At 39.0% G+C, this 16732-nt stretch overlaps 1 protein-coding gene across 3 annotated transcripts in view; it reads right to left on the reverse strand.

Annotated features, from left to right (window-relative positions):
• LOC119559426 (flocculation protein FLO11) overlaps positions 1-16217 on the reverse strand; it is a 47657-nt gene extending 31440 nt beyond the window's left edge. Inside the window, exons 1-2 of one of the 3 annotated variants that reach the window (XR_005220768.1) lie at positions 14454-14843; positions 745-831 (exon numbers count right to left, since the gene is read on the reverse strand). The gene's annotated coding sequence lies outside the window, so the exon portion shown is untranslated. Of the gene's footprint in view, positions 1-744; positions 832-14453; positions 14844-16022 lie in introns of those variants that run through there. The other 2 variants (XM_037872522.1, XM_037872521.1) reach the window with 2 other exon arrangements.
• Positions 16218-16732: the final 515 nt, after the last annotated feature.

Genomic DNA, 16732 nt, shown 5'->3' on the forward strand with positions numbered 1-16732 from the left:
TGATTGCAATTTTTCAGATTAGAAAAAGCCAATGCAGCCTGACCTAGATAAATTTAAGTGTCTAAATGCTTAAATTTAAGTCTAGTGGTTTAAATCTAAGGTAATTAAATTAATTATTTGAAGGTTTTTTTGTTCTTCCAGGCGAATGAAGAAACTTTGCGAGCTTGCCCGGTCCAATATTGTATTTAAAAGCCCCCTTTACAAATTCCGGGCGGACCAATCGCTTTGATAGCCAACGACTGGCGGTATATATACACAGAGAAAATAAAATACCAAAACTGGTCATCAATCGGGTATTTTTGCATATCAATTATGATCCCTTATGTTGCCATATCATATTCATATTTTCGAACATATGAAATTGATATTTTCGAACATGTCAATTTGGAATTTTTCATACCAGATTGATATGCGCACATATCAAAGCTGTGACCAAATTGTGGTATTTTTTAATATCCAACTGATATGCTTTCATATCAAACTGATATGCTTTCATATCAATCTGATATACTTTCATATCAGATTGATATGTTTGTAATATTAATATTAATCAGTTTTGTTTTTACTTTTTTGCATCTTATAAACAAATAAATATTGAAAACCCATAAGATCGCTGTAAATATTAATTTTTTATATATTTCGGATCAATTATAAAAATAAATCCAGGACTTAGCAAGACCGATAACGCTGTACTCGGATGCCTCCTGTAGCTTTGCAGCAGCGCCAGGAAGACCTTCTTCTGTCCTCGATAGAAGTTTCCCAGCGAAGTGGTGGACGCCAACTTGCCCAGTTCGGCATCTTGGCCAGCCATTTGACTTTGAGTAGTGCAGTCTGTGTTGTCAGCCACCGAAAAGCACGTTACAGTGTCCAAGAAATAAATATATTAGAATTAGACAAACATCAAGTAAGTACAATTGAAAATGAGATACTTATCATTTGCAAAAAAAATAAATAACATATGTAAATGATTTACTTTGTACATTTTCACTTTTCGTCAAATATTAGAGAGACCGCGGAAATTCTGTCAAAAAATATCTTTAGTACCATACTAAATACCATTACTACACAAAAAATACGAAAGCACAGTCATACTTTTTTTTCGAAGACTCTTCGATGTTACGTTTGATATGAAAAACATATCAAATTAATACGAATTTATATTAATATAATGCAAAATCATATCAATTAGAAATGTTGATATGAATCCGTATCATGTTGATATGAATTCGTATCAATTTGATATGTAAAAGGTGATATGTGAAAATTGAGGAGACAATATCAAAGGGGTATTGTTCTGTTTTTTTCTCTGTATACCAACAAGCACTGGATTGGAGCACGGTATGCATGGTGGCCCGTGGAAATGGAAAGAATATGCTCAGCTATTATGGACCAAATGGTGTTTATTTTGGTTGTAGCACATCAAAGTATCTGAAAAGTGGCATATGCTCGTCGACCCCAACTACCCACTTCGAGCCTAAAGGCTTAAAAGCTCAATGCTCGAAGTTCTTTATTTTTCCTAACATTTCATTTGGTCTGATGATTGTTGTTGCTGCTATGTGTTTCGAACCTACATATTTCGTTGGACGTTTGCTTGTCTGTACTTTATTCAGATCATTTGCATTTGATGTGAGTGTAAGCTGGCAGCCCGCTGTTTTTGTCGGTAACATTGGAAATGGCAAAGTTCGGGGTCGTTGCCTTTTATTGAAATACAACAACTTTTAGCAACTAGAATTAGCAATAAAATGCTTATGCGGATGCCAAACCTACATATCCTGCATGCCTGCATTTTTTTTTATCTAAACCCTTTCAACGCTCCTTATTGTAATTGCTACTAAATTTTTTCAGTAAAATGGAAAACATGTTAAAATCATCAATAGGAGACAATTTCTTAGCCAATTTCCACACACATTTACCATGCTTATCAGTCAATATGTTAAAATAAGATATCTAAAACGAGAAAGAACGCTATAGTCGAAAGCCTCGACTGTCACTTACGCTTTAAAAAAAAATACATACATCATATCGGATGTTTCCGAGATTGCACACCTAGCCAAAGACTCCACCTAGCGTTCATTCCTATCGTGACACTCTTGCAACGAGAGCTTCATAATCCATAGTGTAGTAATACTAGATCTAAAGGTAGTGCGAGATTGCACACCACACAAAAAACGTAACCTAGCGTTAATTCCTATTGGCGGTTTACGATACTTCACTAACACGACACCAAACGTCTATATAACTGAAAACTATGTACGTTTTTTAGTGAAATCCCGTAAGCAGTTGATTTGCTGCATGAAAATATCTCTATCCTTCTCGAACTATTATGAATTTGCTGAATATATTATAATTCGGTTATAACTGGACTCCAGTCCAACTGAAATCCCAATTCTCTATCTTTGAAATATTCGCATTTCCGAAATATTCGCATTAAAATTTACGATTTTTTCAAGTTTGTGATATCAGCGTTCAGATCGACTCGGCTAGTGATCCTGATCAAGATTATGGGGTCGGAAACGTTTCCTTCTGCCTGTTACATACTTTCCGATGAACGGGTATAAAAATACAAAATTATAAGATAACATTTTAAAAAAATTAAATATAAATTAAATATTATAAAACCTAAAGTTTAAATTCTTCTAAATTTAAAAATTTCGAAACATAAAATTTACAAATAGTTAAAACAGGCAAAAGCTTAAAATTAAATTCTTTTATAAGAATTTTGAAGTAACTTATAATTGTATTAAATATTTCGAAGTAACTTAAAAGTTTCACTATCAAATCTAAAACGATTTAAATTTTATGACATTTAATTTATATTTGTAGTTATTTAAAATAACTTTTAAGATGGATATTATTGTAAGACAGAAAAATGACTTAATCCACTTTTATTTTTTTTAAATCAACGAAACCTAATATTGAACAACAACAGATAATAGCCCAAGCAGAACAGCAACAACAAGCCATCTAACAGCAACAACAAGAATTAGTACAGAAAAACCACTGTGGACGGCAGTCCACTTAGTGACGAAGCGCACCAGAAGGTTGTGCTACTCTTTATACACGAAGAAATGAAAATCTACTGTAATCGTCCGATTGTTTCAGGTGATACATAAATCGAAAGGCATTGCAAAAATTAAAAAGATTGCATACCAAGACTTAAAAAATCAATTGGTTTGAAAGATAGAGCGGTGAAAGTGTAAAGGTGAAAATTTACAACATTTTCCGATCATTTTAGGATAAATACCTCACGCTATTGACCTATTTTTATTATACCCGTTACACGTAGAATAAGAGGGTAAGCTAGATTCGTCGGAAGCGTTTCCGACCCCATAAAGTATATATATTCTTGATCAGGATCACTAGCCGAGTCGATCTAGCCATGTCCGTCTGTCCGTCCTTCCGCCTGTCCGTCTGTCTGTCAGTCCGGACGAACGCTGAGATCTCGGAAACTATAAGAGCTAGGCTATTGAGATTTGGCATCCAGATTCCTGAGCTTCTTACGCAGTGCAAGTTTGTGGCTCATACAGTTTTGATGCTAGAATAAAAATTTAAACTGAAATTTATTGTTCTCATCAATACCTATCGATTGACCCAAAGAAAAGTTTGCCACGCCCACGACGACAATCCGCCCACAAGCTTCATAATATCGTTAATATGAACGCGGATATCTCGGAAACTATCAAAGACAGAGAATTGGGATTTCAGATTTAGACTCCGTAGCTTTGAGCGCAGAGCAAGTTTGTTACGTGAATATGCCACGCCCACTCTAACGCCCACAAAACGCCCAAGCCTGTGCCCCCACAATTTTTATGATTGATAAAAAAAAATTATAGCCGAAATGTATTAGTCTCGTCAATACCTATTGATTTATCCAAAAAAAAGTTTACCACGCCCACTCCAACGCCCACACACCGCCCAAGAATGGCCACATTGACCAGTTCAGAACATCTTACACTGCCTGTGCATTGACCTTTTTATGTGCGTATCCAAACTCTATTTGAAGGTCCTGGAAATGTAAGATGATGTTTAACAACTTAATATGAGAATCTTTTGTTTTACCACTTTTGGAGAAAGTCGTTAGTTTGGCAGAAAACAGCTATAAATAGATCTATTTAGTACACCCGAAACTTGTAATCTACTAAAGCTAGTTTCGAAATACTTTGTACGCCTTTCGAAACGACTTTTATTCCTTCTCTGCGCAAAAAACTTAAATGCACTCTTTTTAAACATCACTGTGGACGGCAGCCCACTTTGTGACGAAGCGCACTTCATGACTGCTGCGATGGTCCGATCATAACTAGTGGTACCAAACCAAAGATATTGCAAAACCTAAAAGGATTGCATACAGAGACTGAAACAATTTTAATTCATTTGAGAAAAAAAAACGGTGAAAGTGTAAAAGTAAAAATTTTAAAAATTAAAGCTATATGAAGATGAATTATGTGATTGATGTTTAAAACAAAAACTTGTAATAGCAAACAAGAACACCTCTTAACGAGGTAAAAATCTAGTGACGATCGCACCTTTAGCAAACAAAAGTTTTGATATCAACTTTTGTGACGAAAATATATTATACGATCTACTAAATAAATATAATTTCTTAATTTGTTTACATTCGGTACGGGAGTAAGGATCCCTTGAGTATCAAATGACAACAAGATGCCAGGGTGTTTACCAGTCTGTAGAAGAATCCACGAAGCAGTCTTTAAACACCTATCACTAGTACTTAATAATACAGGTTACATGGAACTTGGAAGGAAAGGTGATCAACTCATGACCAAAATGTATTGGGATAAAGCCTGAGATACTTTTGTTCGCGGACTTCGTGGAGATTTATCTGGTCTCCTTGATATGAAGGAACCAACAGATTTGCCATCAGCTGAAACAATGTCTATACAATTTGACGCAGTAAACGTAATTATTCCTCGGACAGACCATCTTACAAAGACACAAGAAATAGAGCTAAACCAACTTCTACGAAAGATTGCTGAACCCAATAGAAAATTGACCTATGAGTGTGTTCTTTGTCTCAAAACGTTTTCATATTTTTATCACGATATTATACCATTTATATAGGATATAAAAAAAAAAAAAATTATCCATTTGACAGAAGCAAAAGTATGGCGATGCCTTCTTTTTGTTAAGATTGCGTATAACTTTAAAATACATAGATTAAAAAAGAAAAAAATTTTTCCTTAATTATTATTTTTGCCAACCTTTCATATAAAAATGGCTTCCATAACAGTTTCCAACCAAATTATAGTCCAATTATAGACAAACAATAAAGTTTTCCGATTTGTCCCAATCGGATATCTTGCATTTTGCAACATAAATTTGGTGGGACGAACATACAATATCTCTGGGCTAGTCGCGTCGTTTAAGTAGCGCGTAAAACGGTCGAAAACAGTTCGTTACAACATAATTTAATAGTAATAACAAGAAAATACAGCTTTGATTTTGATTTAATATAAACTGTTTTAATTTATTCTGGGGAAACCCATGGAGGTCCCGCGTAAAAATTTGTAGGGCTCAACAAGGATTATGTTTAGAACATTATATTACTTTTTTATAAAAATTAAAAGTGCCGATTTGCAGAAAACCACGATTGAATTTTTTTTTTTTAAGTTTGGACTATAATTTGCTTGGAAACTGATATAGGAGTTATTTTTATCTGAAAGGTTGCCAAAAATAATAATTAAGGAGAATCTTTTTTTTCTTTTTTACATCACAATCTTAACAAAAACAAGGAAGAAAGCTATAGTCGAGTACCTCGACTATTAGATACCCGTTACTCAGCTAAAGGGACCAAAGGAAAATGGAGATATGCAAGCAGCAAAGCGAGATTGATATGCGCCACCTACCGGCGTTAGACAGATTTAAGCGTTGTGGGCGTTAGAGTGGGCGTGGCCAAGTTTTGCTCCCTTATGGCCCAACGCTCAATTCGGATCTGTACTGCCAACCACTGAACCGCTTGAAGGCAGCACTCATGCTGAAAAGGCCGTCTTTGATGAACAGAGGCCGAATCGTCTTCCATCATGACAACGCCAGGCCACACACATCTTTGGTGACGCGCCAAAAGCTCCAGGAGCTCGGATTGGAGGTTCCTTTGCATCCATCGTATAGTCCGGATCTCGCACCAAGTGATACCCACCTGTTTCTGTCCATGGCGATCGCGCTTGGTAGTCTGAAGTTGGCCACAAGAGATTTCTGTAAAAATTGGTGAGCTAGTCGCGTCGTTTAAGTTGTGCGTAGAACGGTCGAAAACAGTTTGTTATAACATCGTTTAAAAATAATAACCAGAAAAGACTGCTTTGATTTTTATTTAATATAAACTGTTTTTATTAATTCTGGGGAAACTCATGGGGTCCCACGACAAAATTTCTAGGGCTCAACAAGGATTATGTATAGAACATTATACTAATTTTTTATAAAAATTAAAAATGCCGATTTGCAGAAAAACGCGATTGAAATTTGTATACCCGTTACTCGTAGAGTAAAAGGGTACACTAGATTCGTCGGAAAGTATGTAACAGGCAGAAGGAAGCGTTTCCGACCCCATAAAGTATATATATTCTTGATCAGGATCACTAGCCGAGTCGATCTAGCCATGTCCGTCTGTCCGTCTGTCCGTCTGTCCGGATGAACGCTGAGATCTTGGAAACTATGAGAGCTTGGCTATTGAGATTTGGCGTGCAGATTCCTGAGCTTCTTACGCAGCGCAAGTTTGTTGCAGTAGAGTGCCACGCCCACTCTTACGCCCACAAACCGCCCAAATCTGTGGCTCCTACAGTTTTGATGCTAGAATAAAAATTTTAACTGAAATGTATTGTATCTCATCAACAGATCGCTATAGCCGAGTACCTCCGACTATTAGATACCCGTTACTCAGCTAAAGGGACAAAAGGGAAATTGAGATATGCAAGTAGCAAAGCGAGACTGAAATGCGCCACTTACCGGCGGTAGACACACTTAAGCGTTATGTGCGTTAGAGTGGCCGTGGCGTGGGCGTTTTTTTGAATCAATCGATAGGTATTGACGAGACCAATACATTTCAGTTAGAATTTTTTATCTAACACGAAAATTGTGGGCGCCACAGGTTTGGGCGGTTTGTGGGCGTTAGAGTGGGCGTGGCAATCCTGCCAAGGCTACGGAGTCTAAATCTGAAATCCCAATTCTCTATCTTTGATCGTTTCCGAGATATCAGCGTTCATACTTACGATTTTCTGAAGTTTGTGGGCGTTAAAGTGGGCGTTTTTTGGGTCAATCGGTAGGTATTGATGAGAAAAAAAATTTCAGCTTAAATTTGTATTCTAGCATCAAAACTGTAGGAGCTACAGTTTTTGACGGTTTGTGGGCGTTAGATTGGGCGTGGCACCCTTCTGAAACAAACTTGCGCTGCGCTGGAATCTCAGGAATCTGCATGCTAGTCCCAGTATTGTAGCTTTTATAGTTTTCGAGAACACAGCGTTCATGCGGACAGACGGACAGACATGGCTAGATCGACTAGACTAGTGGTCTTGATTAAGAATATATCACTGTGGACGGCAGTACACGTAGTGGCGAAGCGCGCAAGAGAGCGTGCGAAAACAACTACTATATATAGCTGCAGAATTGAAAACCTGCAGTTCGATCGCAACGAGTGATACACCAATCGAGAGGTATTGCAAAAACTAAGAAGACTGCATACCAAGACTTTCAAAATATAGATTTGTTTGGGAGAAAAGGCGGTGAAAGTGTTAAAGTAAAATTTTAGAAAATTGGAGCTGCTGGATACGGTGGGGCTAAAAACCCCCGGCTGTTAAGCTAGTTTTATTCTTACTGAGAATACGCGTCGAATGACATCTCATTTGTTGAAATCCGATATTCCGTTCAAAAGTAATTCAAAAAACAAGATTTTCTTCTTCTTCCCAAAATGAAAATGTTTGTCCCTTTGTTTGCGGGCTTGTATGCATCCCATCTTAGTTTTGGGGTTTTAGAAACCCTATTGGTGTATAAAGCAGCTTAAAATAAAAAACGTTTGTTCTACGACTTTTGGAAAAACCCGCTATTTTAGCGGGAAATCAAAAAAAAGGCCAGATTTAAAATGCTTATAGTATCTAAAAAACTAATGCTACAGAAACGTGCTATATATCTCTGAAAAGATAATTTAATTTTCTAAATACTCTTTATACAATAAAATTGTCTGAATATAATAGATTTCGAGTTTTGATAAAAAGTTATTTTTTAAAACCACTTTTTGACTATTTTCTCAAAATTGAGTCGAACGATTTCTTTTTAAATTTTAAATCATACAGCCCTTGAGATTCCTCAACTTTTGATATTTAACACTTTATGCCCTAAAAATTACCGTTTGGAAGATATTAAGCGATATCAGCTCCGTATACGTAATATTTCATACTTATTCGAGTAAACAAGAAAAAAACCAATTTGATGAAAAAATTCTTATTAGATTTTTTTAAACTGAAAATCTGTAATGGTTTTAGGGTCCTTTACTTGCAAGAAGCTAATCGAAATAGGAAACTTGATCTATTCTTTCTACCACTTTAAAAAAAAACCCGCTAGTTCGGCGGGAAATGTAAGAAACGACAGATTTCTCTTGGAATCTGAAACTATACAGCCCTTGAGATTCCAAACTTGTGCTATTAAAATAGGTAATTGAAGCGATAAACTTGTTATTAAAAAGTTTAATATTCATGGGGACGACTCCTAGTCATGGTATTGGGGTACTTAAACTCTTGAGCAAAAAAAAACTTCTGATATCAAACAAAAACACCTCTTAACGAGGTAGAAAGTAGTGGCGAACGCGCCTTTAACAAAAATTTCTGATATCAACAATTGTGACGAAAAATGATATTTCATTCGATAAAATAAATAAACTATATTACATTTATGTATTCGGCACGCTACAACAGGAAATGAACATGTAGGTAAATAAATTTGTACTGTTGCGGGCCGAAATCATAAATTTAATATAGTTTATTTATTTTATCGAATGTAATATCATTTTTCGTCACAATTGTTGATATCAGAAATTTTTGTTAAAGGCGCGTTCGCCACTACTTTCTACCTCGTTAAGAGGTTTTTTTGTTTGATAATCTTTATAGGGTCGGAAACCTGTAACATACTTTCCGTCGAATCTAGTATAATACTCTAGTATAATACCCTTTTACTCTACGAGTAACGGGTATAATAAGAACAGGTGTGGGCCACAAAATTTCGCTTCAGAAAAAATTACATTGAAAAATCTAAGATATCCATCATTAGCAGCTAGGGCCATAAACTATTATTTTTCCTTAACTGTCATTTCCCCACTCTCGCCTACCCATTTGTTGGAAAATGTGTTCCACACAGTTTGTGTGGAGGCAGAGATCGATCAGAGCTATTCCCTATGTCCACTGAATGGGAAGCTCGATCGCTGCTCTTAATTCCACAAATCACAATAGTTAGTGAAGACCACATTTTAAAGATTTTAATAAATTCTATTTTTATTAATCTCAAACTGTATTGGCGTTGCAAAAATGGTCTATTATTGTGGTGGATTCCGACTACAGCGTTCTCTCTTGTTAGTACTTAACTTGAGTAGCAGAATATCTCTTCGGTATTATGAATTCCGCTCAAGTACAACCGACAACGAAAGAAACGCACTAAAATGACCTGAAATGGAAGAGATTGAAAGTCGCGTTCTCTTACTGTTGCTTTTTGGAGACAGTCGTTCCAGTCCAACAGAACTTGCCGTTGGCCAAGAGAGCCAATAAGCATAAGCAAAAGAAAGCCAAAACAACAATCATCAACCAAGGTATTCTGGAAATAAATGTGAATGTAGGTCACCTTAATGCGAAGCTTTCAATTTAATAATGATACCCAATATCATATCGAATCGCCGCTCCACTCCTGAAGCATGGTGTGTATCTGTATCTGTACTTCATTCTCTGTCTGCGTATTTTTTCCGAGTACGCACATGTGCCGCAGGTAGAATGCTCTCAATTTCCTTTAGATGCATTGTGCATTGCATTCTTGTTCTTCAATTTGGATAAAGCACACGTGGACTTTATGCAGTCCCCAAGCTGTGCGTACTTGCAGCACTTGAGGAATCGAGTGCACACTCTCTCAAGCCTGAAGAATGCTTGATGAATGGGGAAACAAACAAGGCGCTATAAAAAGACAACCCCACACACAATAACCAATTGATGCGTTCGATTCGCATTTTATTGTGTCCATTGTGAAATGATATTCTACAGCGGCAAAAATGAAAGTTGCCGGGCTAGAAAAAAGTTCACGAGTTCCGTACTATTGTCACGCACGGCCTGTATTTATATACATAAATACTTAAATGCTTTTTGGTCCGCTAAGAGCATCATCAAGCTAAGATAAAGAGAACACGATGTGACATCGCTCAGGTGAAAATAAGTTAATATCAAAAAAACGCAATATCATGTTCGGCAGCGAAGGGGCTTTGGCCAAAGTGAGAGCAAAACCGTCATCGGTTGCTGTGCGCCGCTGATGAAGGCGTTCTGTACAACCTACTGACACTTTGACCGAATTTTAGCATACTAAATTGAGTAATTTTGTCATTATGGCTTATTATACGCCTTTCGTCTGCGCTGGCGCTGCTACGACTGCCATTCATCGCTGATGACGCTTAAATTTCCGCCCAAGCTGAGCTTTTCTCTGCCATTTAATGTGTGCTCGTTTTTAGTTGCATTCTTGACAGCTTCTTAGAAGCCGTAACCAGCAACGAAGTCTCGAGTCCGACTCACGGCTGTAAAAATCTACGATGGCATGTGCGAATATGGCCGATCTCCTCGGATGTGTTAATTGAGACAAGACTCAATCAGTGGGAAACTTTTTGACCCATTTCCGTCTGGCTGCTCTCTTTTCTCTACATTTCTTTTGTAAAGTCTCGAACGAATTCTAGCCGCCACAGAGCAAAAAGATAAGCAGGATTAAACTGGTTATTGTGCTAAGTATATGCTAATGACACTAACTGTTTGGTTATTGGTCTCTGGTATTCCGGTCAAAGTTATTTGCTAGGCCGGTGCTCAGCTTACGCATCATTGGCTTTGTGAGCTGAGCCAGAGCCCATCTTAAGCTTGGGTAATGCCGCGCAGTTGCGTTTATCCATCTGATTATTGGTGTGTTCAAATTGAGGGGGTCTCAGAAGCCAAGACCTATTATTAGGCGTGTAAAAAACACGTACCTTGCTCAAGCGTGTAATTGCCAGAAATAGAGCATTTATTTGCAGCGAATCGATTTCAAAATCAACGCATCATCGAGGCGTATTTTTAATGCACCAAGGCCAAAAAGTTTTGTGGCCGCAATGCTGTAACACTTGTGGGTGGAGTGGCCCAAAGTGGCCACGCAGTTTTTGCCTTTGCTGTTTTTGCCTTTTTGGCCCGCATTTTCCAGCTACAGCCTCCTACATCACCCTCTCTAAATCAAGGTCCTTGCTTCGTTTCAACGGAGCATACTTTCCATCGAAGGCACACTTCGTGGCTTTCATGAATTTTCCATTCTTCGGACAAAGTGTAATAAATCATAATTTCCTACTTTTTCTAATGGATTATGGACAGTGGCGGTAGTGGCTTCATCACCAGCAGCATACTGTTAGAATCCACTTGAGAGAGCTTTTTAGTGCTGATTGACCAGCGGCAAGGTTGTGCGGTGGTGCAAATGATCGCTCAATTGGCCAGGAAATTAATCATGCCGGGCCATCTAAGTGCTATCTCTATCGTCCATCGTTACAAATAAAATACTCATTAATGCATTAAATTTGTATCTTCAATTATTTTTTAAGTGTTTCTCGCTTTTTGTCCCCACAATGCAATGGCCCTAACAATGCCAATTCAATTTGTATTTTGTGAAAGTGACTGCGTAAGCCCCGATAAAGAAATGGCAAAGCTCTGAACAAAATTACTACGCATTATGCAGATAGTTGTTGTAATACATGTTATTTTTAATAATGCCGCAATGGAAAAAATTTGCTATGCTTTTTTTCTTAATTTGATCCAACATAAAGTGAGGCATTTAGACCATGCGTTTAATGGCGCATTGATGATGCTCTGTTGACACGATGGAATGCGTTTTGTGGCTATAAGTTTGTGGCGAGTGCGTCAGTTGAATAAGTCGCTCAATTAGATATAATAACTTGGACAATTAACCGTAACCCTAAGTAAAAAGTTACAAGTCGTAGACCCCAATCCCCCGTCTCTCGTGCGGGCAGATATGCCCGTTAGTTTGACTCTCGGGCAAGACAATAGGTCATGTCTCATGATTTGTATTTATATTTTCGAAGAGATAATGTTTCCTGGCTTAAAAGAAAGGACCCCGCTTGGGCAAGCATAATTTCCCCATAAAGTTCAAAGTCATTCGTACGTTTCAGTGCCGAAAAGGGTTGAGCTGTCCGAAAACAGAGACATGGCATGAATTATTTGAGAATCAGGTTGTACTACATAAATAAAATTATTATTGGACAGTTATGGACAATTATTATCTGGCCCTAATTCCGCTTCTTAGTGTGACGATGCCTAAATAGAGAACTTGGCAGTGCACACGGTGAACTGAGGCTGATATGTGTTTGGCCAATTCAATGTATAAATTGAATTAAAAATTCCACAGCGGTAGCTGTGGCGCTGTCAGGGCAACAAATGCTTATTAATACATTTTCTCTGAACAAACTTCACTCCCATGATTTCTCAATTTTCGTTAGCTCACTTAAAGTTCTGAAAGAAAGTACTGAGTGTGTGCGTTAGGCACACAAGTCAGTAGTTCGCAAAATGCAGTTTGGTACTCTGAGCAAGTGTACTTGGCTGCACCCCCAGTCAATCTGAAATTAAACCCAAATACCCGGTAACCAACGTCAAAAACTTTGAAATGCTTTGAAAACAAACTGAATTCCAGCTATATTTCAAGGGGAATTGTTCTGCAAGTCATTGCAACTGTCAGTCAAGACGGATTACTTTAAATTATGTTGCTTAATAAAAAAGATAGAGGAGAAATGGGTAAGAGTATTAAGAAGGGTTCTTTTGTCCAGTGAGAAACCAGTAAAAAAATGTTATCATTTAAAAACCTGTTTTTTTAGCTTTATTTTATTATTATTAGGTGCAAGCCGTTTTCGTCTACTTTAAAGCTATAAATCATGGGAAAACGCTACAGTCGATGGCCTCGACTGTAAGCTACCCTTTAAGGGAGTGCTAGAGTGATGGAGATATGCTTAAAGCACCTCTGCTTTTTTCACTAACACACCTAGCTGCAATACTGGGAATAGGCATGCAAATTCTAGAGATTCCTGCGCAGCGCAAGTTTGTTTCGTCAGACTGCCATGCTCACTCTAACGCCTACAAACAGCCCGAAACTGTGGCTCCTACAGTTTAAATGCTAGAAAAAAATTTTAAATGAAATGTATTGTTCTTATCAATACCTATAGATTGATCCAACAAAAAGTTTGCCACGCCCACTTAAACGCCAACAAACCGCCCACAAACGTCCCATGAACTGCAAAAATCGTAAGTATGAATGCGGATATCTCGTAAACCATCAAATATAGAGAATTGGGATTTCAGATTTAGATTCCGTAGTTTGGTACGCCGAAACCTCTGGAGCCCACAATTTTCATGCTTCAAAAAAATGTTAGCTGAAATGTATTAGTCTCGTGAATACCTATCAATTAAAAAAAAAGTGTGCCACGCCCACAACGCTTAAATCTGTCGGCCGCCCACATAGCCATATAATAAGAACGCGGGTGGGTGGCGCATTACAATCTCGCTTTGCTGCTTTCATCCATCTCAATTTGGCTCTTTCAGCTGAGTAACGACTATCTGATAGTCGAGGTAGTCGACTATGGCGTTCTTCCTTGTTTAAGTTAGAACGGCTTCGTGAAAGATGATAGAAATAACTTTTGCTGCTAAACTTCGATGGTGGCAAAAATTGTATCATTCTTAGTTAAAAGCAATCTTATTTAGTAGTTCAGCACGCACACAAATGGTTAGGCAGGGTAGGGGAAGAGATAGGGTTAAAGATACTGCTTGCAGATACAGATACAGATGCCAAGTCTAAGCCAAACCCATTAAAATGGCTATGTGCTGGCTCTATAATTGGCGAAAATTATTTAATTATTATTAAGTGCTGCATCCTGCTTTCAAAACCAGCCCGCTTTAGAGGCGGAAGAACCCGAAGAACTTTGGCTGGCTTGGCATGGGATAGGATGCCTTGGCTTCGCTCTGAAGTTTTGTTTCTACTGCATCCATTTGTTTAGCATCTCTTGCGCAAACTTTTGCCGTCTGGACAATTAATTTCTTTGTCGCAGTTCTTCGGGTTTCGGTTTGTTTTTCCTTCAGCGCAACTGCCATAATAAACAGAAATCTAATTTGGAAATCGCGCTTATTCAAACCCGGGCCCCACATCGAACAATGATGATGTGCGGCCGATTCGATTGGGATACGTGTTTTTGGGCTTACCCCTTCCTCGACGGGTTGCATGTAATTAGTTTGCGGCGCGGAGGCTGCTGCCACAGCAGCTGAATTGGTCCGTTTATTAACTTCATTAATTAAAATGCAGCAGCTTTTAATGGCGATGGCGTGCTCATTAGCCGTGAGTTTGTTAAGTGCAAGCTTATGTAACCACAGCGGTCTCAGGCCTTGTCCAGAGATTCCAGTTTTCGAAATATTAATTGACAATGAAATACCATTGAAACTTCTTCGGTTCTGGTTCAGCAGGATGCAGGCAGCAGCTCTATAATTGGGCCAGGCCCAAAAGGAAGTGGGTTGGAAAGCAGCGGGCAGCAGACCCGTCTATAATTTCAAATTCAGTCACAGCAGCCGTTGGGTGTTGTTGCAACGCAATCTCTTGGATGCCGAGCTGAAAACTAAGCCAGAGCCCGGGAAAAGTCAAATGCCTAAGCCGAAGAAAAAGCTTGAGACTCAGGCTGAGCAGCGAAGTCACGCTGCTTTACTTATTTAACCGCAACAGTAGCAGAAACCGCAACAAGAACAACGGCAACTGTATTTGCAACTGCAATAACTGCACTAATCTCGGCCAGCCAGTGGCCCCAGTACCGACAAGCGGATGAGCGGGTGCTATGTAGAAAGTAACTTAAACTCAAACTGTTTTGCGTTTTGCTCGGTGGCGGCTGTCAGCTTAAGTCTACTAACTAGGCACAAGCGCAATGAACAGATGCTCGAGATGGAGCTGGAACTGGAGGAGTAGAAATCGGGAAATTGGACTGGCGATTGGGGTGGGAATCTGGTAATGCTTGCATATATATTGCACAGATTGCGGCATTGTTCGCCGTGTTTTGCTGTGCTCCCAATTGTTGCTGGTGTTGCCGATGATGCTGCATGTAGCAGGCATAATGCAATCGTAGGCCAGGCCGGCACCAAGTTAGTTTATGTTTGTTTTAGTTTTGGCATGCCGAGGTTTTAGTAGTTCATTAAAATAACATCGCCTCGCCTCCTCTGCTTCACATCTGTGCTTTCGATTGCGGGTACTTGTTCTGGGGATGGAGAAAGAGTTCTCGGCTCTTGGCCAAGTACTTTGCCTCATATAAACCGGACCAAATGTAGCTGAGCCATTTCAACGAGTTCCCAGTTACATGTGTGTGGCAGCCAGTCCTCCGCATGTGTGTGGTACTTGTTTCTTCTGCACATGTTAGTGCTGCAAGCCCGATGCTCTTACCGCTGACGTTGACTTCTTATGCACCCGACCTTCCCTTTCCCCACATATATGGCCAGTCCTACTCCTTAATTAAAGACAAGTTTTAATTTCATTCTGTCCGGCCCTTTCCCCGGCTTGCATTTGACCACTCCTATACGATGCATTAATATTAACACACGGAATAACAATCACACACAGAACACTCTCACTGGGATAAGCAATCTAAAACTTGAAAATCCTCTTTGTCGCCACTTGGTCATGGATGCAACAGTAGTAACAGCAGCAGGAGCTCTGAACCTCATCCACCCCGATGTCTGCTGCCGTCACAGTCGACAGTTTAAGCAAAGTTAATCGCGGCTCAATGCAAGGCTTACCTGGTGACGCCGCTGATACGTGTTAGAGGGAAACTTGCGAAACCAAAATCCAGCAAATGCATATACGATTCGACAAGGACAACAGACAGGAATTTCCCGTGCACAGCATATAAATATTAATACGAATATGGGTTGAAATACGATCCTGGTCCTGATCCTGTTTCTGAACCGTGCACCGCGGCGCGAGGGTTTTCCGCTCAATTCATGCGTACTTAATATTTCTTTGTTTTAAATCTTTTAATAACTGTCGAGTTAATTAAAATCGTGCCACATTCAAATCAAGACTCATTGCACGCACAACTTTTGCACTGAATGCTTGCTTTATTATGGGATGCTGTGCTGGGACTGTGTCCTTTAGTTTGCTTTGTTTACTTAGGTCTGCGGTGGATTGGTTTATGGGTTTTCGGGTTGGTTGGCACTCGTTCTTCTGTCGCAACGCACCAGACGCTTTAAGCGCTCGCAGTGAACTGAATGTTGGGTTGGCGCTTCCAAAATACGTTTAAACATGCTGCCAAGAAAGTCCAAGAAGTTGGCCCGAAAGAAAAGAAGACGCTTCGTACAAAAGAGCCATCACACACTAGACACAGCCCCAAATGGTCGAGATGTCGAAGCAGAGAGAAGAGAGTCCCCGAAAGAGAGATCGCGAGCGGCTTTGCCATGCCGGCTGCGCATGCGCTTAAGTTTCTCGCTCTTAGCCAAGAGCATTGGGT

The sequence above is a fragment of the Drosophila subpulchrella genome, unplaced genomic scaffold (assembly GCF_014743375.2).
Source record: "Drosophila subpulchrella strain 33 F10 #4 breed RU33 unplaced genomic scaffold, RU_Dsub_v1.1 Primary Assembly Seq24, whole genome shotgun sequence".
NCBI lineage: Eukaryota > Metazoa > Arthropoda > Insecta > Diptera > Drosophilidae > Drosophila > Drosophila subpulchrella.